Source organism: Eriocheir sinensis, chromosome 15, assembly GCF_024679095.1.
Source record: "Eriocheir sinensis breed Jianghai 21 chromosome 15, ASM2467909v1, whole genome shotgun sequence".
In the NCBI taxonomy this organism is placed as follows: domain Eukaryota; kingdom Metazoa; phylum Arthropoda; class Malacostraca; order Decapoda; family Varunidae; genus Eriocheir; species Eriocheir sinensis.
Genome location: NC_066523.1, coordinates 20433178 through 20455881, shown reverse-complemented (window position 1 = coordinate 20455881; position 22704 = coordinate 20433178). Strand labels below are relative to the sequence as shown.

The 22704-nt window shown below is 49.0% G+C and overlaps 1 long non-coding RNA gene across 3 annotated transcripts; it reads left to right on the top strand.

Moving 5' to 3' along the window:
* Positions 1-1391: 1391 nt before the first annotated feature.
* On the top strand, positions 1392-16281 carry LOC126999024 (uncharacterized). 3 transcript variants are annotated; one of them, XR_007753105.1, is made up of 5 exons: positions 1392-1602; positions 2220-2296; positions 14387-14583; positions 15587-15672; positions 15870-16281. It is a non-coding gene; the product is annotated as an uncharacterized LOC126999024 (long non-coding RNA). The 3 variants fall into 3 exon arrangements; XR_007753103.1 differs by having other exon boundaries at positions 1393-1602; positions 15587-15661; XR_007753104.1 differs by lacking the exon at positions 15587-15672 and having other exon boundaries at positions 1397-1602.
* Positions 16282-22704: the final 6423 nt, after the last annotated feature.

The window sequence follows — 22704 nt, the reverse complement described above, 5'->3', positions numbered from 1 at the left end:
TTATTTTATTCATATACATAATACATACATTACCATACATGCATTTATTCTTTTAATTTAGATGTTAGTCACTTTACACACACACACACACACACACACACACACACACACACACACACACACACACACACGAATCACTGGAGGGGGAAAATAGGGCAAGAGGAGGAGCAGGAGGAGGAAGAGGCAGCGGTGGCGGCGGAGGAGCAGGGATGGAGGAAGGAGGGAGAGGAGGGAGGGAGACGACAAACTTGGCCAAGAATAATTGATGTCGCCGCCGAAAACTTGAGGCAGATGAAGCGGCGCCGGGAATTTATTCATAAGAAGCGCGTCATCGACTTAAAACATTCCCGAATATGATATTAATCGCGTTGCCCCTCACGTAGTAGTGCTTCAGCGGGGCGGCTCGGGTGGGGCAGACGGGCTGAGGCTGGGATGAGGCAGTGAGGGTATGGGCAGGTGCAGGGCCTCAAAATACAGGGATACAGGAAAAGTACATGGTCTACAGGGACAGAGGGAACATACAGTGCCTCAGCTGTGCTTCAAGGTGAACTCCCGCTGTGTTGTGTTGCATCGGTCTGTATGAGATGCTCACTGACGGTAGGAACTTTTTTTTTTTTTAGGTGTGTGGGGGGTGGTTGGTTAGATAATTAGACCACATTGTTCAGCGTAAATCCCGATTCTCGACTGTCTTGTCCCTCTTATCAACAAATTTCGAAACAAAATCCGTGTTTCAATAGGGGTTAGGTTGCTGTTTTTGGAAGTTGTTATTTTACTGAGGCTATACTGCTTTTTTTTTTCAGGTGCCACCTTTAGCGCCGGTAGGCTCTTGATGGGCCTACTGAACGCCCCCACCCCGGTAGCAGGCGAATTTTATTTATTTATTTATTTATTTATTTTTACGTTTCGCCTGTGGCGCCAGCCCCAGCCCGTTATGGCGCAGGCAAGTGTTTATGGATGCGCCATCTTGCTTAGCTCATCTTTGATCCTCTTTTTAGCGAATCTAGTGTCCGGGTTGATCGCTAGTCTTCAGAGCAGCATGTGGGTAGTTTTATGCCATTCGGCGATTACTGAAAAATTGCCAGTTTGTTTGCAGCGACGGGCGGGACGCGAACCTTCATCCTGGACGCCGCGCCCGCACGTTGACCACTCAACCACTGTCTCCCATATGTAGTGGCTGCTGTGATACATGACTCTTCTTGCCTTGGTGGGGTTGGGTTGTTATTCCTTAGCTTAAGTTGGGCAGTCACGGGATGTTATTTTCTCAAGTGATCGTACTATTTAGAATCGCCCTTTTCTTTTTCATCTTTCTCATTCTCTATTGACAGGAACCTGACGCTGCATTGGCTCGTAGTGTCGACGGGAAGTAGCCACACTCACGGGAGAGTAAATAGCGAGGATACAGGTGTCCTTTCAGTAAATCTTCTCGACGCTGCTTTGAATTTATCTCGAAACTTGAAGCAAGCCGTTCGGAGCGATTGCTCACACTACCGCGGGAGGGGGAGGCGTAGTCAAGGCTCCTCTCTGCAGTAGGGGATTTATCCGTGACGGTGTAGGTGTGTGGTGCTCTCCTTGGTGCTGTTGCTTCTGCTACATGTCTGGAAGGTATGTTGGGGTTGCTCGTCCAAAACTAACACTTCACCTGAACAGCTCGACGCGTATATATAACATGTCACGAGTCGTTACGTTGGTGCTTTCCCTGAGGCTCACAGTGGGACCCCTGAGTGATGGCAGGGCTGCCGGGGTTTGTGTTAAATGGATATCGGAAACTTGAATTGAACTTAAAGGCTTCCGCTCGGCCATACATCATCTACATCACTTAATTAAAGGCTATTGTGTTATCTCACCTACTACAATCAACTTAGAAGCAGGCAACGGTGACTCCGGTCCTGGCGAGTGAGATAACAGTGCGCACCTTAAACAAACGCTTAACAAACAAACAGTAACACGCACAACCAAAATTATACTAAAAACTGCTTACAAACTGGTCTTGTATGCGTGTGCTGTGAAAGTTGTAGATGACATTGGAAATTATGAATGAACCATCTTAACATGTATTCCCAAATTACCTACATCTTAACAGTGTTGTATCAAACGTATGGAGGCACACAACTATACTATACAGCCACTAAGAAGAGATCTGCAAATGAGTCGCTGTAAGAAAAGCTTGAAGAACACTAAAATAGAGATCACAAGACAGTGCTAATAATCGCTTTTCTCAGCTTCCAGGCCTCCGCAAGTCCCTCGGTGCCACAACAGGAATTCACCGTCGCTCCTCACTCACTCAGGGTCTGTGCAGGTGAGTCAGTGAGTGCTGCTTTTCCGTGTTTCTAATACACACACACACACACACACACACACACACACACACACACACACACACACACACACACACACACACACACACACACACAGAGAGAGAGAGAGAGACAGAGAGAGAGAGAGAGAGAGAGAGAGAATATTTTCGGCGTAACGGAAGCTCCACTAAGTAGGCCTCTGTGTGAAGGTATACATACTTAAGAGCTGTAGGAGAGGAGAGCAAACACGGCAACATAACAACAGTGCACCCAGATTGTGTGTGTGTGTGTGTGTGTGTTGGCAAGTAATTTTCTGTTTCGTGGAAAGTAATTATTAATTCAGCTTTATAAATATTGTTTTGGGAGATTTTCTTATATTCCTTGTCATGTTGGTAATGACTCCACCATACTTTGTCATCTTTATGTTGCTGGATCGCGGTTTCGGGTCGTGGAGCCTTCTTCAGGAGCCTGTGGAGTGGGGTGATGACTGTCTCCCTCCACGCGCTACTGACGAAGGGCCCACCGTCCAACATTATGATCCAGCGACACTCAGCGACACAAATATGACGGAAGTTACGTTGAAGTCATCGCCAACTTGACAAAAGAGAATAAGACACTCATAATGCACAGACAAAACATCTTGAAAAAAAATTGTAATGCTGAGGTAGCCGTCACATTCAATGACCTACGCATCCACGACAGTAGTTAAGAATATTACCAAGAATAGATACAAACCCTTCGTATGACGGATCACACTGACTCCGCAAACTCGCATAGACACCCGCCATGACAGACAGTATATATAGGTGACGTTTATATCCAACAAGCACCCTTCTGTCTCTCTCCGGCATATGACCACAGATGTTGCGCCGACTAAACGAAGCTTTCCAACTTTCCAACAAAAACGAGAGAGAACAGTGACAAAAGAGACAACAAACATCAAAACCAGAGGCGAGACAGACGCATACAGCAAACACACGGGACAGAAGGAGGAGGAGGGTCAAACACACGGGAGGAGGGCGACGCAGGCAGCCTCCTTGCCCGATCAGCCGCCGCCTCGCCAGCCAGTCGATCGCAGCCTTGATTGATGGAGTGATTGATCAAAGAAACCGTGACGACCATGCATCCCTCGACCCCACCCTGCTCTCCCGTCCCTCCGCCCTCCCCCTGTATCTCTTCCTGCTCCTCCTCTTCAGTGGGTCGGAGTCTCGAGGCTGTTCTCACCGGGATTATGAGATTACTAGACTGGCCAGAGACGTGCTACAGCTGGCCCGGTTGCTAGGTGTTGAGGTGACGGGATGGGGACGCCTGTTACGCTCTGACTCTACCGCCGCTGTTCCGTTTTCTCTCCTTTTTTTCTACTAATAATGTTGAAAGTCTTGATATCTAGGAGTGATTTTCTTAGAGAAGGGAGGAGTGTTGTTGTTGTTGTTGCCGTTGTTGTATTTGTTTCATCATGGACCAGTTAGCATCGTTATGGTTTGGCGTGTTTCGAAATGCTTTATTATTCTCTCTCTCTCTCTCTCTCTCTCTCTCTCTCCCTCCTTCCATCCCGTTTTTCGTCCATTTTTCGTCTCCCTTTTAAGATATTCTCGTGGCTTCAATTTAGGCTTCTCTCCCTCGACCTTTCCCGAGTGCAGCGCCTCACCCCGCCTCGCCTCGCCCCGCCCCGCCCCGCCCCGCCCCGCCGAGGTTGTGACGGCGCTACCCTTGGCATTTTCAAGTTTCCAAGGTCTCGCCGCCCCTGCGTGAACTATGAGAAAAGTAGTAGACGATGAAGATATATTAATTAAATAGTTGTCCGAAGCACTCCGAGGCAGTGTTGGTATAGACAGGGGTGGGGTGGGGGTGGGTGCTGTGTAAGACTTGTAGCGGCTAAGATTTAGTACACATAGATAGATAGATAGATAGATAGGTAGGTAGGTAACTTTGATGATCACAGCTTTCAAAATACAATATAAATATGGGAAGTTAACCCCACCACACACACACACACACACACACACACACACACACACACACACACACGAAATTGAAAAAAAAGGAGAGAGAGAGAGAGAGAGAGAGAGAGAGAGAGAGAGAGAGAGAGAGAGAGAGAGAGAGAGAGAGAGAGAGAGATTTTCACAACACAAGCAGTAGTAGTTGTAGTAGTTGTATTTAAGGCAATAGTAGTAGCAACAGTGTCGGTTTCTGCATCTTCTGAGCTCACGTCGCGAAAACCTTGTCGGGAGTGCGATCACTTGTAAAACAGAAATGCCAAGGACTACAACAGGTGAACAATAAGGTCACCCGCACCGCAAAAGGTCATAGTTCTCCCATTAATTACCCGTACGCACTTTTTTTTTTTTTTTTTTTTTTTGTCCTCGCATGTGTATAAGTCATTTGGAAAGGAAGGGAAATGTCTTCAGCGGAGTTTGTATTTGCGTTGCTTAGTCATGGTTATTAAGTGTTTAATTTAATTTTAGAAATGTTTATTATTTATCGTGCTGCTACTTTCACTGATACATGTAGTGGTTAAGTAATAGGAGGAGGAGGAGGAGGAGGAGGAGGAGGCGGAGGCGGAGGAGGAGGAGGAAGGGTGAGTAGGGAATATGGTTGTCGCAGGTGGGAGACAAAGGTGTGTGGTGAGGGGCGGAGGTAGGCCTGTCAAGGTCTTGGGGGTATAGAGCAGGTGAGGTCAACCCTTTAAGGAGTGGGGTCAGGTCAAGACAACACAAAGATACCGACACTACACGAATTCTCTTCCACACTTGTTAAACATCCACCTTTGTTCGCACCGATCCACCTCGCTCGCCTCCCTCCCCACCTCGGAGCTAATGACATTTGCGTAAGTTGAAAGACTGCGTGGATATGGACGGACAGGAGGGGGCCGGGGAGGAGCAGAGCAGGAAATTAGAACACAGGAAACATTTGTGATTTGTAGAACTAGTCGACCTGAGTATTTGCCTTGTGTGGTGTGGTGTGGCTGGTTTAGCGTGGTGGTGTGATGGGCGGCGTGTTGTGGTGTAGGACGGGGTTGATGGGTGTGCTCGTGCGGGGTGGTCACTGGTAAGGCATGGGGGGATAAGTAGAGGGAGAGGCTGTGCTGGTGGTGGTGGTGAGTGGTGGTGAGAGAGATATGAGCACATTAAACTAACTGCAGAGGCTGTGTCGCCCCCATACAAGGCAGGCCTCACTTAACCCACTCTCTCTTTCTATCGCTCGCATCCATATACTATTCGGCCAGTTTAATTATTCCTTTTTTATGTGTATATATCGATTGTGTTTGTCTCGGCGGTGGTCGGAGGCTGCTTTCGTTCGCTTTTCCATTACCAAACCAGTACTTGCCTATTATCTGGCGCGGCTAAATTTGTCAGACTCAAGATAATTATTGATGTTGCGCTTCAAGACAGTGTTGCAAATGTCCCTGCTGCATTGTTGTCTTCTCTTTTATTAGGAGCTGCTTGACATCAATTTCACAGTGGATGTAACTACTATTTTTTTCTTACATCAAAAAGTACAAGTGTCCGTATCTCCACTTTCCTTGCTGCCTGCAGATGAATGAGAACCCCACGACCCCGACACATGGCTTTACCGGGCGGGATTACATTCGTGCTGTACAAGACACTCTAGACTTATATACACTTCCATGCTGAGTGTGTTGTGAGATCTATGCCCAGTTCGACAGTCCAACACCGTGTCCTTGTTAGCGCCCAAACCAAACTATATTCTCCACAGTGATCCTTTATTTCTACTCAGTACCAGATACTAATAAAGATATTTCCTGTGCGGTTTCCTATAATTTCCTTCTCCTCTTTATGTCAGCGCCAAACACTAGCGCTACAAGGAGTTTTGGTCGTGTTTTGTGTTTGGTTTGGGAGCTTACAAACGTAGTGTAATGGACTGTAAAACTGGCCCTCTGTCTTCACTCGACGCGCCCTTCCCTCTCATTGCTGCATGACTCGCCTGTGTTTGTTGTGGACTAAATATATGTTCTTCTGGTCGGCACTCTCACTCCACATAAGTCTAAATTACGTTATAAATCAAAGTATGTTATTTATTAAATTACGTTCATTTCTTCATTCATTCCCCAGAAATGATGCCGTGCTGATCTTAATTTTAGCGCCATGCAATATTCTGTTACGTAATTTCATCGTTCCGTTTGAGGCCGCCTGACACCAATCATTCGGGATGTCAGTCAGGGCTATTTCCAGCTTGGATTCTCACGCATATTTGAATTGCTTCACACGTTACCTCTGCGCTAATCCACGCGCGAATGTTACCCTCTCCTTTGAGTCTTCATGCCTTCCTTAATCTCGTGAGGCTTCTGACCCACTGACACCTGCTAGTGGGGATTGGCAGGTTCTCGAGAGGCGACAGATTTAGCAAACCCAGTAAATCCTTTTGACTGATTTTTTTTTTTCTATTGTCACGCGATGCCTTGTGGGGTTGTTTGTTTGTTGGAGAGGTAGACCGCTTAGCAAGGTAAATGTATACAATACCCGTTACTATATTAACGTTGACAAAAAAATATAAAAGATAGAAATAATAAAAGACTCTTGAAATAATTAAGTCTGGCATCTGTTGTACAAGAATAAGTGTGTGTGTGTGTGTGTGTGTGTGTGTGTGTGTGTGTGTGTGTGTGTGTGTGTGTGTGTGTGTGTGTGTGCCAGGAACTCTAGGAGCCTCGTGATTGATTGGTTTCGGAAGACTGGACGAGCCCACGCGAGGCAGCCGTCCAGCGGAGTGCGTGGCGGTGGTCACGTTAGAATTCTTTCCGCCCCGCGTGGATCTGTTCATGTTGCTGTTCAGTGTGTTGTTGATAAGTAAGTTTTGCTTTTCATACGTTGTTATTATTGCTTTTTTTTTTTTTTTGGTGTGTGTGTGTGTGTGTGTGTGTGTGTGTGTGTGTGTGTGTTATCATCATCTTCTTCGTCTCTTCTTCATTGACATTGCATTGGTATTATTATTATTATTATTATTATTATTATTATTATTATTATTATTATTATTATTTTGAATCTTTTCTTTTATTTTCTATTATCATTTAGTAGATGCAGCAGTAACAACAGTAAGAGTAGTAGTAGTTGAAGTAATACTAGTTGTAGTAATAGTTAAATAGTAGTAGTAGTAGTCGTAGTCATAGTCGTAGTAGTAGTAGTAATAGTAGTAGTAGAAGTAAAAGAAGACAAAAAGTGAATCCCTCCGAGAGACCCAAGTCCGTACGTTACACTCATGGTCCCAAGGGTAGGCAGAAGGATGCAGGCGGCTGGACTTTCGTTGTTATCATTGGCCGTGAAATATTGTGAACTCCTTTTATCATGGCAATGACTGATGTTTCACCAGTTTTGTAAAGATTTAGGTCATTATCTTATGCAGCTTCCGTTACTGTCATTACAAAAAAATACAACACTTGAGACACTTCTAACGGGTTCAGCTCCCAGAGAAGGCTTTCGTTCAGCCCTCCATCTTGTCCATCATTCCTCACACTTGGCGCTCCGGCGGTCACGCGGAAGTAGTGTATGGGAAGCGCGCTCACACACACACACACACACACACACACACACACACACACACACACACACACACACACACACACACACACACACACAGGCCCTGGTGGTCGGGCGGCGTAAGAAGGAATAAATATTAGCCTCCACCATAAAATGCACCACCAATTTTGTCGAAATGTGCGCCATTAGAGCAGCTTACTACCGGGGTTATGCAAATGTGCAGAAGCGGGCACCTGCGGCGGCGTCCCGGTGATCTACAGCTGCGTATTAAACTGTGCTCAGTGCAGGGGGGAGGGGGAAGAGGGGGCTGAAGGGGCAGAGGGGGGGAGGGGAAAGAGGATCGGGGGGCAGGGGGGGGGGTCGTGGAACTAGAGTGAATCTCGAAAAGGAACAACAGTCACAAACCATCGACTAGTTCCTTTCTCTCTCTCTCTCTCTCTCTCTCTCTCTCACCATAATTAAAGTCGACGTGTCTAAGGTGACTGATGCAAATTCCAGGTCTGCATGTCCCCTGTAGTTTGAGGGATGGCCCGCCGCAGACCGCCGCGACCAACACGGCCCTGCCAAACCTAATTCCAGCATTGGGGAGCGCGGTAGAGACACACACTGAACAGAAAAAAGGCCCCGGTAATTCTCCTTCGGCAAACATCTCTCCCGTGGTCCTCCCCGTCACAACGCCGGACCGAGAACAAGAATCATAAACATTACACCGAAGCCGAGAACTGGCCGTAGCTCCTCGGTGACGCGTCGAGTATATAGGCGATCAATGGGCCCTCTGACGTTATTACACCCGAACCCAGATGCCTGTGGCTTTCAATTGACACTGCGTATGCCTGGTCCTCGTCACCCGGCATACATAGGTAGAGGAGGGGGAGGAGGAGGAGGATATGGGAGTGATGAAAGTGGATGAGGGGGACAAAAAGCAGGAGGAAGAGGGGAGAAGATGGTGGTGGTGGTGCAGGTGGAGGAGGGAGAGGAGGAGGAGCAGGTATTACTGAACGATTTTTTAGGATCACAGGTGAAAGAAAGGAACACCGCAGCGCCCCGTGAGGAGGAGAAGGAGGAGGAGAAAGAGGAAGAGGGGAAAAGAGGAGGACGGGAGTGACGGCAGGGAGGAGGAGGAGAAGGAGGAGGAGAAAAAGGAAGAGGGGGAAAGAGGAGGACGGGAGTGACGGCAGGGAGGAGGTGGAGAAGGAAGAGCCCCGTCATTTGTCGCATCACTTCGTCGCCCGATACACAATTTACGCCCCGCGAGATCGCTGTCAGGAAGGTCTAATCTCTGGCATCAGGCGGCGCACAGCTCTCGTTTTTTAAGAGTTTGCTTCCCGTGTATCATCTTTAACCTTGTAATTGTCGGACTTCTTTTTTTCTCCCTCTGTGTCCGTTTTACGATTATTGTGTGCTCCTCTTATACCTTCGTGATTCCTTTGTGTGTGCACGATACCTTTTGTGATCACACTATTGCTTTCTGGAGAATTGCTGCCCCGGAGAGAGAGAGAGAGAGAGAGAGAGAGAGAGAGAGAGAGAGAGAGAGAGAGAGAGAGAGAGAGAGAGAGAGAGAGAGAGAGAGAGAGAGAGAGAGAGAGAGAGAGAGAGAGAGAGAGAGAGAGAGAGAGAGAGAGAGAGAGAGAGAGAGACTTTGTTGTTGGTATCAGAGACTTATAGATACGAAAAGAAAAAAAAACGGGGTACACCAACGAACTGGACGAGTTGTTAAAAATAAAAACACTTGCAAGATTTCATTATTATACTCGCCTGTTACAATGGCGCGCCTCGTGTCATAGTAGTTACGAATCCGAGAATCAGCAAATAAATCCAATCTTTATATTATAGGATGCTCCACGGAACAAAGAACGCACAGTAACATCTTTATTAACAAGTGTCTCAGCTAAGTAACAAATGGCCTCGTTCTTGCTTGTTGGCGGTTTATCTAGCAAAGCCCCGAGGATATGTGGACTTTTGGGGTTCAAGGGTGAGGTATGTGTGGATAGCTTGGAGGCTTCGAGCGGCAAGAAGAGTGAGAGGCTTTCTGCAACCCGCGCTTTATGGACAGAGAGATCCCTGCCCTGTTGGTGACGAGGCAGAATCAAGGTGGTTTAATTACGTTTGCAGTTGCGATAACCTGATCCGATAACCCGGGCGGCCCAGCTGATGAATGGCGGTGCGGGAAGAAGAGTGATGGTCGGACGAACGGGCGGCGGCGGCGGCGGCAACTAGGCTACATCGGTCGGTGCTGTAGATGCTCGCGGTGATGATGGAGAGGTGTAGCGTTGATAATGATGGCGTGGGTGATGAATGAGTCCGGCGTTGGCAGAGTTGGTGATGAATGGGCGAGGGAAAGGCCAGTGTGCTCGTCCCCTACACACGCCCTGCACTCTCTCCCTTCTTCCCTCCCTCCTCTCTTCGCATCATGTACTCGACCTGCGTGGTTATGCTGCTGATGGTGGTGGTGCTGGTGATGATGAAGGGGATTAGCACCTCAACACTTTAGCACCTGTAGAACCTTTACTCACGAAGGCGCCAGGTGCTTCTCCGTCTCTCATTCTCCATAAGTAAGGGCGAGGCGTCCCACAGAACCTGCATCCCCGTCTGTTTCCCAGAGTACTGTTTAGCGAATCGTAGGCACCCCGATGGTCAGCTTGTTTTTACTCTCCAGTGGTCATCATTGCACCTCACGGCTCCCTCCCCGTCGTTGTCGCCATAACAGAGAGGCTTCTTTCCCATGCTAGTCCTCTCCCACCCTCACCTCCCTCAGCCCTTTCATGCCTCTATGCCAGTCCTATACATTGCTGCATAGCCCTCCCCCCTTCTTTCTCTCGTCCAGCCTACCTCGCTCCTATCAATTTGCACCACCACCGTCTCCTGCCTCCCTCCATCACCCTTCCCTCCCATCACCGTCTAAGCCTCCTATCTCCATTCCCATCGCCAGTACCTCCCTCAATACCCATACGCCCCCCTCCTCGCCCCTCCCAGCCCCCGCCACCTGCCTCGTCCCCCACACCACCTGGCCTCCTCAGAGAGAGAGAGAGAGAGAGAGAGAGAGAGAGAGAGAGAGATGCAGAAGTTCGGAAAGGAGCGAGGGCCTTCTTCCTTCACCTAATCTATGCCCGAGGCGAAGGACTTTGGACTCGTGGCGTGCAAGCTGGTATGGTTGGAATGCAGCGTGGGCGTGGCAGAACACCAGAGAGGCGCCCGCGGCCGTGCTCGGGTCCGCCCACACATGCCCGCCCGAGCCAGTGTCCAGGGTGGCGGGAGGCTCAGCGGAGAGGCCCGAGCATGAGCAGCAAGCGAGCGTGGGAATGGTCAGCCCAGCGCCATGACGACGATTGTGAGTGAGTGTGTGGTGGGGCCCGGGGCAGGGGGAGGAGGAGGGGGGAATCCTGGGAGACTGGTGTTGGCCGGTGTGTGTGTGTGTGTTGCACCCGTGATATATTACGTTGTATTATTTCATCACAGTTTATTGTCTTATCATTGAGTTCCAGTGATGTCATAACATTCTTTATATGTTATCGATATTTTCTTAGCATGATCTTGTAACATTTTTTTTTTGTTTTGGTGTTCTTATTGCTTGTACCGTTAGCTGTTTTGTTTCTTGTGTCCATCCCCAGGTATGTCCCAGGTGTGTTTGTGTGTGCTTTGGGGTTGTTGGGTTAATGTTTGTGTCGTATTTCTGTCGCCTTTTTGTGGAAACTTTGCTTCAATCATCAGTATCCATATATCGGTGTTCACCTGTATCTTCACCATCAGCTTTATCGTTGTGATCATCATCTCTCAGATTTACTTCTCTCTCATCTTGTTGACAAGAGCAGTAACAACAACCCCATAATTTTCAGTTTGTCGCTGCCTGTCCGAACTTTTATTTTATGCTCATTATTTTTCTCGTAACATGCGCGCGCGCGTGTGTGTGTGTGTGTGTGTGTGTGTGTGTGTGTGTGTGTGTGTGTGTGTGTGTGTGTGTGTGGTCTTTTTATTTGTTTATTTACTTTCCATTCATTTGTTCAACTATTAATTTGTTATTTGTGTGTATGTAAGAGAGAGAGAGAGAGAGAGAGAGAGAGAGAGAGAGAGAGAGAGAGAGAGAGAGAGAGAGTTATTCGAATACCTAGGAATATTAGACGATTGCTTTTGATTCCAAAGCGGTGACAGGTTTACGAGCACAGCTTCCCCTCGGACACCGTGTCGGCATATCGTCGCACATCTCTCAGCGCCTCGCCGTCAACAGGTGGCGGAGGGCTGCACGATAATGCAGTGTCTGGAAGGGTTCAGTCTCATTATAATAATTTCCATATAGATTTGCAATTTTCCGCCTTTCAAGATAGCTAACCAATGTTGCGGAACTGCCACGTAAGAGGAGGACTCGTTAGTGTGGAAATTGGGAGGTGATGCATGGCGTGTTGGCGCTGGATGTTAATCAGAGAAACCTTTCCTGCATGGCAACCGGTAGTAGGGAAGGGAGAAAAGCCTGGCTTCAGCCACCCTTGCCGTGTACTTCCCGAAAGGAATGGTTAAACTTGGAGCTCGCTTAGCAAAGGACTGTGTGGATGTAACGCGTGAGAGGCTGGGCAAACTTCCGAGTGTGCTACAAGGTGATGCAAACACACCACGCCGTGGCCACACAGGCTATCGCGTAAACCTGCGCGGCCTGTGAACTGCGACCTGCTGCTGCTCGTGTTCTTATCACAGTTTAGTTGCGTCAGTAACGACAGTCAACAGTGACTATTTTTTATGCAAAGTCTATGGAGGTGGTGTTCGCTTCATCCATTTTAATACTCGGCAGCTATAAACGCTTGGAGACAAATAAATGAGAATATAATTATATAGCCACCATTTCAGTATTTTGATTTTTTAATGTCTATATTGCTTCCTCAGCCGCTGCATCATGTGGTGTCTGCGCTTCCGTAACGGAGCGGCACGCAACTGGTACGCCGGTACACCGGAGTGCAGGCGAAACTGTCTCCCTCGAGGGCCACAGACAAGACGAGCAGCACCGGCCAGACACACGTTAGTCCGTGACCGCCGCCGCGCAGGTGAACGTCCAGAATTGCATAACTCCTCTCGGTGTTACTCAGCACGCTTGACTCCTCCTTGGCCGACACTCGTCTGGCTAGCTCTCTAACGTCATTATAAGCTTCACCAACATATTTATGTGCCACTGTCCTCTCTAAATATTTATATCATGTTTCCGCTTCTGCGCCTCTCACGCCACTAAGCAGAAAAAAATAGTTTGCTAAATTATCGCCTAAATGTGTATAGAAGAAAGTAACCTGAGTTTTCCATCACGTCACTTCCGCGTTGAAACCGCGACGTTGCCAAAGTAACAAGTCTGCGACGCTTCGCAGGAAAACGTCGCCACAGGAGGAGGCTCAGGATAATGCTGTGTAATGTCAGCCGCCGCTTGGGATTCTGACAATTATTGTAACCTGCAGTAGATCAGTTCTACTCCGCCCACGACAACAATTACCTGCAGTAATGCTACAACCGGCGGAACCAGTACCCAAGGGTTGGGAAGGGAGTCGACCTGCCTGACCCTGGAAACTACTAACCCATGCTGGAGCAGACGACTCGCCCGCCCGCGTGCCACACATTCCATACATCCACACCCTGGGCGACTGTCGGCTGTCGGCAGGCTGGCTGGCCGGCCGGCAAGGAGGCTGGCGAGCCGACTTGACCTACAACACTGCACTCTCGCAACTTCTTGCTCTCTTGCTTCCTTGATGCACCTCCTTGTCGGCGCGGCGCGCAGGGTTTACTTGATGTAAAGAAATAAAAAATCTCCAGTGGTCACAAGTGATGTAGTCGAACCACCTGACTAACTTACACTGGGGCTCTCGGCCTCCCCTTCCCGGCCATCAACCACCACCCAGCGTGCAACCTCCTAGGGGGCGAGAATTTGGTCATGTTTCGGAGATGGCCACTGATCCTATCTCGCTCGCGCTTCACGAGCCGAGGAACGTATTGTCCTACTGAGCGTTTTCCTGGATCTCAAGGAAGCAGCGACGAGCGGTATCACAGAATGATTTGAATGTGATTGAGGCGTGCTGTCAGACAACAGTAATTAGTGAACAAAAAAACAAATTCTTTGTTTTCATAGCGTATGCTTATGATACTAAAAGAAAATAAAGATAAGGCACCATAAAGTGCGAGCTTGGTGCGAACCCAATAAGGCAGTGGCGGCGTTGGAATGTCGCTCTGCTGTCGGTGATGATAACGTGCTCCTGAACATTGCCCGAAGCACGGTGTTGCCAACTGCAAAATGCGGAAGGGGAGTCGACCGGTCACCTGTGCTCTCCGTGGACGACCAGACAGTCTCCGGCAACACGTACGGGAGGTTACAGTTATATAACTGTTGTGACGGGTTCATTGTTGTTGTTACTAGGGCATTGGGGGGCGGATTGAGGTTAACCCTCCATACACGACCCCATATGCTTGCATCTCTCTCTCTCTCTCTCTCTCTCTCTCTCTCTCTCTCTCTCTCTCTCTCTGTTAGAGAGAGAGAGAGAGAGAGAGAGAGAGAGAGAGAGAGAGAGAGAGAGAGAGAGAGAGATGTAGTCCTTTGTCCCTGGCGTCAAGCGTCACCTTCAGCGTTGCTGACACCCACAGATCCCGCAGGCCAGCAGCAGCAGCAGCAGCAGCAGATTCCCCATCATCCTGCCCCGGTGCCCGCGGCGGAGCCGCCAGCCGCCCCTGGGAGCCTCCGTAGAAGACCGAATCATCTTTGCATGGACGTCTAAGTCGTTTCTTCTCTATATCACCCGATTTTAACAATTGTGCACGTCCAGTATCGACGTGTTTATAAGGTCAGTGTTGTAGACTTGCAGGCATAGAGAAACTTAATTGAATATATTTTCCGTATTCTAAAGTAATATATTTATGTATGTGTGTCTGGAGCAACAAGATGGTGCGCGGCCGCTGGGCAGCGTCGGAGGCAAGGGCAGGGTGTTGTTCAGAGCGTGTATGGCTGAGTAGGTTGTTGAAACACTCGAGGCATAAACGTGGAAAAGTGCATGACATGACTGGTTGCCGGGCGGCCGTTTGTCAAGACGTGAGGGGGGGGGGGGGGGGGGGAGGCCGACCCCGCGGGTTTGGTTATTGGTTCCAGGTAAGTGAGGCGAGAGGTGAGTGCAGCGATGAGCGCCCCCGCCCCCCAGCGGCGCCCCAACCTCCTGCTGGCGGCGGAAAATGAAGCCCAGATTAAGACACGGCCGTCCCTCGCAGGGCGGCCCACTCCCACACACGCCGCCCGCTCTCTATGCAAATGCAGACAAGTTTTTTTTCTTTTATTTTTTTTCTTTAACGTGGGTATTTTTTCTCCTTTGTTTGTATATACAAGAATTCCTGTTTCTCAATACGCCACAATCCACAGGGAAGGAAGGCCCAGCAGGGGGCCAAACTAGCCGTGTCTCCCATCGTGGGCGGGGGCGGTGGTAGGCAGTCCTTCGAGGCCTCTCGCCCTAATGACGCAGCGACGCCCGTAAAGCCAGACCAACACTTGTTTACAAACGCCGCGGCAATCCCACTGTCAGGCAGACCGCAGGAATCCCGAGTGGAATGTCAGTCTTTTCACATGTTAAGTAGAGACAAGCGGCCGGACAATTAACTCGCCGGAGAATGGTAAAGTTGGAGCCGTTTTCATTGCCGGCAGTATTGCAGAGGAGGCCGCGCCGCCGCCCGGCTGGTCGCTGCGGCGAGGTGGTGGTACACATTTAGGATGTTTTTAGTAATACAATTATTTTTTATTACCTTAGCGTTGGCAAAAAATAGTTTTAGAGCTTCACCTCTGACGTGCCTTGTATTTTGCAGAGGGAGAATGAAGCCCGAAAGATGCGAACAAACAGTCGTGGCTAAATTTAGTGTGGGATCAACAGCAGTGCAGAGGTACAGCGTCGGTAGGAAAGCACGTCTTACCTCTGACCTTCGTCTATTTTGGGGAAAAATGCAAATCATTAAAGGGTTGTGGTGAGACCGTCTCGGAAAGTATAATCCTTGTCCCTGAATATTTGTGGAGTGTAGGCAAGTCAGGTTCTGAGTAATTAATTTGACTTACTACTTCATGAAGTTCTTATTCATTCGTCTCGTTGCGCAGGGCTGTGGCAAAAACATCGACACGCAAGGAAGCGCCGAGAGCTGGTCCTGAGGCAGGGCTCAGGCCACTTGTTTGTGCAGTATTGCTCTGTGGACGAGTGAGTCACTCGCGTCATTGTCCGCACAAGTTCCTGTCTGCCGATGTTGTTTTCAAGAGATTTTGAAGCGTGAATAAGTGCAGAGGAATTTGAGAAAGCTTTGATTCAACTGAACAGTTGTAACAAAAAGGAGAAAGAAGGAGCTCCACGATTAACAAAATAAATGAAAAATCTACAATATCTATATATTAAAAAAGAAGAAGAAAGGTATTAGCGTCAGATTATTGACCTACGTAATTGGTAAAAATCTTGTTTGGCGACGGTAAATGCGAACAAACCCAAATCGGTTTAAATGTACTTCAAAATAAAAAGACCCGAATATTTTTATTTTTTTTACTTCTCAGCTTTGATATACCACTGTCAGTAGGTGACAGGCTTAAGTTTTGCGACTATGAGTGAATCTTGTACCAGGGATGAATTCAGTGGGATTGAGAGAAAATGTATAACTCAAAAAGTCGTATTAATTATTTGTATGTATTTAATATTAAACTCTGAACACTAATATGCTGCGGATGCATCATCTGCCAAGGAAATAATATAAAGACAGGATTGCAAGACGTCATGGATAGAATGTAAGTTACGTGCAGCTTGAACGGATTTAGTTGCACGTTTCGAAGAGCGACGCTGCTGTTACATGGATCAGCATTGCACGAGGTTTAAGAAAAGACTTGTATGCAAGGAAGCGATAAGTCAGAGAGCAGATGCAGGCGAGGCTCATTCTCTCTCTCTCTCTCTCTCTCTCTCTCTCTCTCTCTCGTCCTTTTTTCTCTCCCTCATCTGTCATCTCAATCCATCGTTGGGATCATAATAATTATTAGTTGATATTTTCTTGTAAAATCCGCTCTCCCCGAGGCAGTTGTGAGGCGCAGGAATGGCTACTCGGGGACGCTGCTGCTGTGAATATTGCTGTGAGCGGCCCTGAAGGCTTTCCATCCCGAAAATTGTTGAGTTAGAGTCCAGAATGTGTGATGTGGCTCAGTGCTTAGCTATCGTCGACAACTCCGCCGCGTCAGAAATGCACCGATCCGGGTCAGGGGTCGCCCGAGAACAATTCCTGAAAGAAAGAAAGAAAAAAAAATATGAAGGAAATGCCTCTGTTTCTTATCTGGTGGCCGGCGGCGACACAACCCGAGGAGCAACACGACTCTGCCCGAGAACTGCCCCACAAGCCTGTATAAAGAAGGAATGCTAATCCAAGTAGGTGTTCCAGGGCGCCACAGTCATTCACTCATTTTACCTTTTACGAGGTATTGAGTATGAGCTGGGTCGTCGCCGGCAGTAATTACTAGGACTGGACGGGTGATTCCCATGCCGGGCCGCCGCGCGCCGCACGTGACCCGCAGCCTAAGCGCGGGAAATACCTCATTCCTCGCCGGCCTGCGCCAGACCCCACTATCAATATGCCCAATAATACAGACTCCTATATCGTTTATGGCGGCGCTGGACCATACAGTGATTACATTCGCGTGTGATTTATTCTCTGGAGTTGTCTGTAGTCTTCCTTTCCAGGTATTTATTAGCATATATATACGATAACATTTGACGCGCGAGATAAACGGCGAGTGTTTAGGTGACGCCAAACATTCGGCCAATTTTTAGCAAGCCTTTTAACCCTCGTCCCGCGCGAGGATGTCTTGTGAAAGCCACAACCGTAATTAGGCACATTTGAACCGCGGGTCTGGGATACTTTACACGACCCGACACATATTAAACTGTCTAGTTGTACAAGGCGGGACGTCGGCCATCAGGAAAGGGGGGAGGGAGGCAGTTTTCAGGATCGAGCACATTACTCAGATCTGCTAAATCGTTTTCTCTTAAAAGAGCCGAAGGTTTTCTCTCCATCGTCCCAGTTTCCAAAAGTTTAAGCACTCAAAAGTGGCCGGGAAGGACTTATGGCTGTTGGGGCGGGGCTGGTTTGAGTGGCGTACAGGCTGTCCACTGTTGCGGCCACCGTGCGCCTCTGCCCTCCGGAAGCAGCTGAAGTGTCTGTGAAGTGCCCAGCAGCCTCACCACGACGCCTTTGTTCACACCGTCTTTCTGCAGCTTTGAACGCATGTAGGGGCTACTTCTATGTTAAAAGACCCGTTAAAATACTCGTTCATAAAAATAAAAATAAATAAATATGCATAAATAAATAATGTAACAGTATCTATTTCCATGTAACAAGTTTCTTTGCGTAGTGAAGCGTGAACACCAACATTCCGCAAAGCTGTTGGTGTGAAGAATCCTACCAGATGCTCCGTCGCATCCTCCGAGAGATGAATCACGAGCGAGGAATGTTGCCGGAGTCCGCGGTCTGACAATTGCGTTTTCTTCGTTCTGCGCCCCGAGTGTCAGGTTACAGGCTGTGAACAGGCCTTTGTTGAAATTATTTATGAGGCATTTATCCAGGAGTAGAAAAAATAGTGGGAGTGAGCTTCTTTGAATCCTTTGCATTATGCGTAACTTTTCCATCCTATTGCCGTAACGAAACTGCCCCCGGACCGGCTACGCCACCACCACCATCACCACCATCACCACCACCACCTCCACCTCCACCGGTGCCGCCGCTGCCTCGGGTTTCCGCCACCGCCCTCAGAAATGCAATCCCACAATGAGAACGATAATTTCGCTGTGACTGATAGCTCGGGTTTAATTGGTGGGCGGCGCGGCTCGCCATGTTTGATCACGAACGGAGGCAGTGAGGGATGGCTGCCCCCGACCCCCGTGACGCCCGCCCCAACGCTGGCCGGCATTAACTTTCCTCCTCCTCCTCCTCCTCGTCCTCCTCGTCCTCCTCGTCCTCCTCTTCCTCCTCCTCCTCACCACCACCACCACCACCGTCATCATCGTGTTGTTTTCGTGATTCCCTTCGATTCAGCTGTCAGGTTTTTTTCTCTATTAAGTCTCCTTTGCATCGTTTATTTCATCATCTCCATGTGGTTAGTTGCATTACGAGACGTCTGTCATGTCGAGCGTCCTATTTTAAGAAGGGCCACTCTGCTTCCATTAATAGGGCCTCTTGATCCTGTGAGGGCGTGAGTTGCTTGTTTGTCTTGGAATTCTTCGGAGTGTTGCAGTATCCTCCTCCTCCTCCTCCTCCTCCTCCTCCTCCTCCTCCTCTTTAAACTCCTTACCTTCATTGTGTGTGTGTGTGTGTGTGTGTGTGTGTGTGTGTGTGTGTGTGTGAGAGAGAGAGAGAGAGAGAGAGAGAGAGAGAGAGAGAGAGAGAGAGAGAGAGAGAGAGAGAGAGATTGAAGTATAAGTAGATAGTGGGGAAGAAAAATGAGCATGAGGAAGACACAGAGAGAGAGAGAGAGAGAGAGAGAGAGAGAGAGAGAGAGAGAGAGAGAGAGAGAGAGAGAGAGAGAGAGAGAGAGAGAGAGAGAGAAGGTATATCCCGAATCGGAGTTTGTTAATTGCCCAATCCATCCCTCAGGTTACATCGCTGGTAGATGCATTAAGATAAGGTCAGTCCTTTCGGCCACTTTATTAACTCGCCGCCTTCCTGACGCACTTCCCGGAGCCCCGCGCGTCCCTTATGAAAGCACTGAGCGGAGGACCATTAGAGTGTTCCCGGAAGGGCTCGCCAGGTTCAGGATCGCTACGGAGGAAATAGCATCTCGACCTCCGCCCTTCAGACAGTCACGAGGTGCACCAGCCAGGCCCACGCACGCACAGACGCACGCACGCAAACCTCACCCACGCACGCATATACACCCACACACACACACACACGTGGACTCACTCAGCCACCCACAGCGTATAAGTTCTTTCTAGTTACTGCTGTCACTCTTTTGCCCTGTTACACACACACACACACACACACACACACACACACACACACACACACACCGCCCACAGAAACTCTCTCTCTCTCTCTCTCTCTCTCTCTCTCTCTCTCTCTCTCTCTCTCTCTCTCTCTCTCTCTCTCTCTCTCTCTCTCTCTCTCTCTCTCTCTCTCTCTACCCCCCCCCCCCCAACCACCACTACCACCATCACCACCACCCACTCTGCTCCGGGAGGAAGGAAATGACTGCTGGAGCGCTGGTGAGACATTCTTGTGCGTGATTGTTCTTTCTCAGGGTTCGTGGAATGTACGGACGCAAGTGTAGAAGGCGGTTCGTGCAGCGTGGACTGGTCGTAGAGCATTTGGGTGATGGTTAAGCAGGTGTTACTTTTTTTTTTTTGGGGGGGGGGGGTAGTCTTTTTTTCGTCTTTTTGCCTTCCCCTTCTTCACCCTTTTTCATTTTCTTTTACTTCTTCGTTATTGCAACTTTTTTTCAGCAAAGGAGACAGCCATGGTAGTGTTTTGGTGATGATGGCTGGTGGTAATGTTTTTTTTTTGTTTTTTTTTGTTTTTTTCAGTCACCTTGTTCGTTCTTTGCATACCTTTCTTCACCCTTCTTTTCTTCTTCGTTACTACTGCATTCCTTTTTTTCATTTACACAATCATCATCATCGTCATCATTTTTCCTCCTCCTCCTCTCCCTCTCCCTCCTCCTTCTACTTCTTGCCTACATCGACGTGGAAAGACCGGACGTAATTTCAATCCCCAAAACGTGTGCACCTCTGACCACTTAATGACCGAATTCTACATCACTAGGCACTCGAAGTCTCACAGGGGCTCGCTGTTGTCGTCGCCATCCACGCCACCATTATCAGTGCCACAATTACCATAACTATCACCTCCCCCCTCCTCGTCTCTCCTCATCCAGCGTAACCACAACCACCTTGCTATTGCGATTAGCGTCACAATTATATCCTCCTCCTCCTCCTCCTCCTCCTTTTCTTCCTCCTACCTTCTCCCGCAGCCTCGCCACAAAGGCCCATCGTTCTTCGGGGCTCATCGCCGGTCGTCGCGGGGCGTCAGGGAACGTCGTGTTTGCCTTCCGTCAGCGGCCGTGTCCAGTCGGCGCCTCGGCTTCATCCCGGCGTGTCCGTGTTCACCCTTTAGCCTCTCGTGTTGATTATTTTTTTACAGCACCTCATCTGATCACCCCAAACATCCTTGTGGGTCGCGGCTTACATATTCTCCTGCTCGGCTCTTACGATGGAGGCGGCGATAAAGGCGCGTTATTTGGTGTTCAGCTCGTAAGCCGTTTCTTGACCTCAGTTTTATTGCATCTATTTAAATCATTCCTTCTAGGATACTGTTTGGGCTTTAGTGCAATCATAACTCCTTGCCTACCTCGATTTTCCGCCTCCTTCGGCTCCCCTTAGCTCCTCGGTGTGGTCAGCTTGCTATACAGATCTGCTTCAATCTTCACTCAGGGTTTTCATGAAATAAGTAAAATTTTATACCAATGAGCTTATTAGTTTAAGAGGTACTTGCTGGCCTTGAGGGAACACACAATCCCTCCCTCATCTACATCACAGAACCTAGCCGCCATAGCGCGCGCCATTTTACCGTTGATAAGCACCTACTTGCAAATGCTGATCCTTGAAGCTGACGCACTAAATAAGGAGGCAGAAAACTACACGCCACCATGCGCAATAAGACCTTAATACTAAATCAGACTGAAGAGAATGGGCACCGGCAGCCCCACGGCCCAGCCACTCAGAACAACCGCAGGAAAACAAGTCTTAACAAACAAGAGGGCGAGACGAAAGCCTCTTCCTCGCCCCGCACACGTTCTAAGTTAAACCAGCTGCTGTTAATAGTCTGCCTGACGTAGCGGGAGGCGTAGTGACCACAAAAGCGTAGCCGGCTAAAGGTAGATTACCATGCAGGTGCTGTGGTCGCGACGGGCCGGATGTTAAGGTTGTCTCCGCCAATGTCCCTCGGGCCCAGCTTTGTTTTCATACCGTGAGCAGCGGCGTACGATTGATGATCACTGGACCATAGACGCTGCTACGCCCGAGGCACAAACCTCGCGTCTTTGCCCAGCTTTCGTGAGGTTCAAGCACGCCGTCACTTCGTTGCTCTGCTTATAAGGCCCCAGACTCGACGTTGAACCGCATGTAAGTGACAAATATGGAAAGTGGTCTGCCCGTTCTAAGTCCCCCCTCCCCCCTATGGCCCTCAGCCAACCCGACTCTGGAGGGTTTGGTTTGGGCGTGTGACGAAGAGCGGTCACCACCTCCTGCGTAGCCCCACGCTCTCCAACACACACACACACACACACACACACACACACACACACACACACACACACACACACACACACACACACACACACACACACACACACACACACACACACACACACACACACACACACACACACACACACACACACACAATGCAAGACATAAACACACACACACACACACACACACACACACACACACACACACACACACACACACACACACACACACACACACACACACACACACACACACACACACACACACACACACACACACACACACACACACACACACACACACACACACACACACACACACACACACACACACACACACACACACACACACACACACACACACACACACACACACACACACACACACACACACACACACACACACAACACCACACACACACACACACACACACACACACACACACACACACACACACACACACACACACTCACAGACACACACACACACACACACACACACACACACACACACACACACACACACACACACACACACACACACACACACACACACACACACACACACACACACACACACACACACACACACACACACACACACACACACACACACACACACACACACACACACACACACACACACACACACACACACACACACACA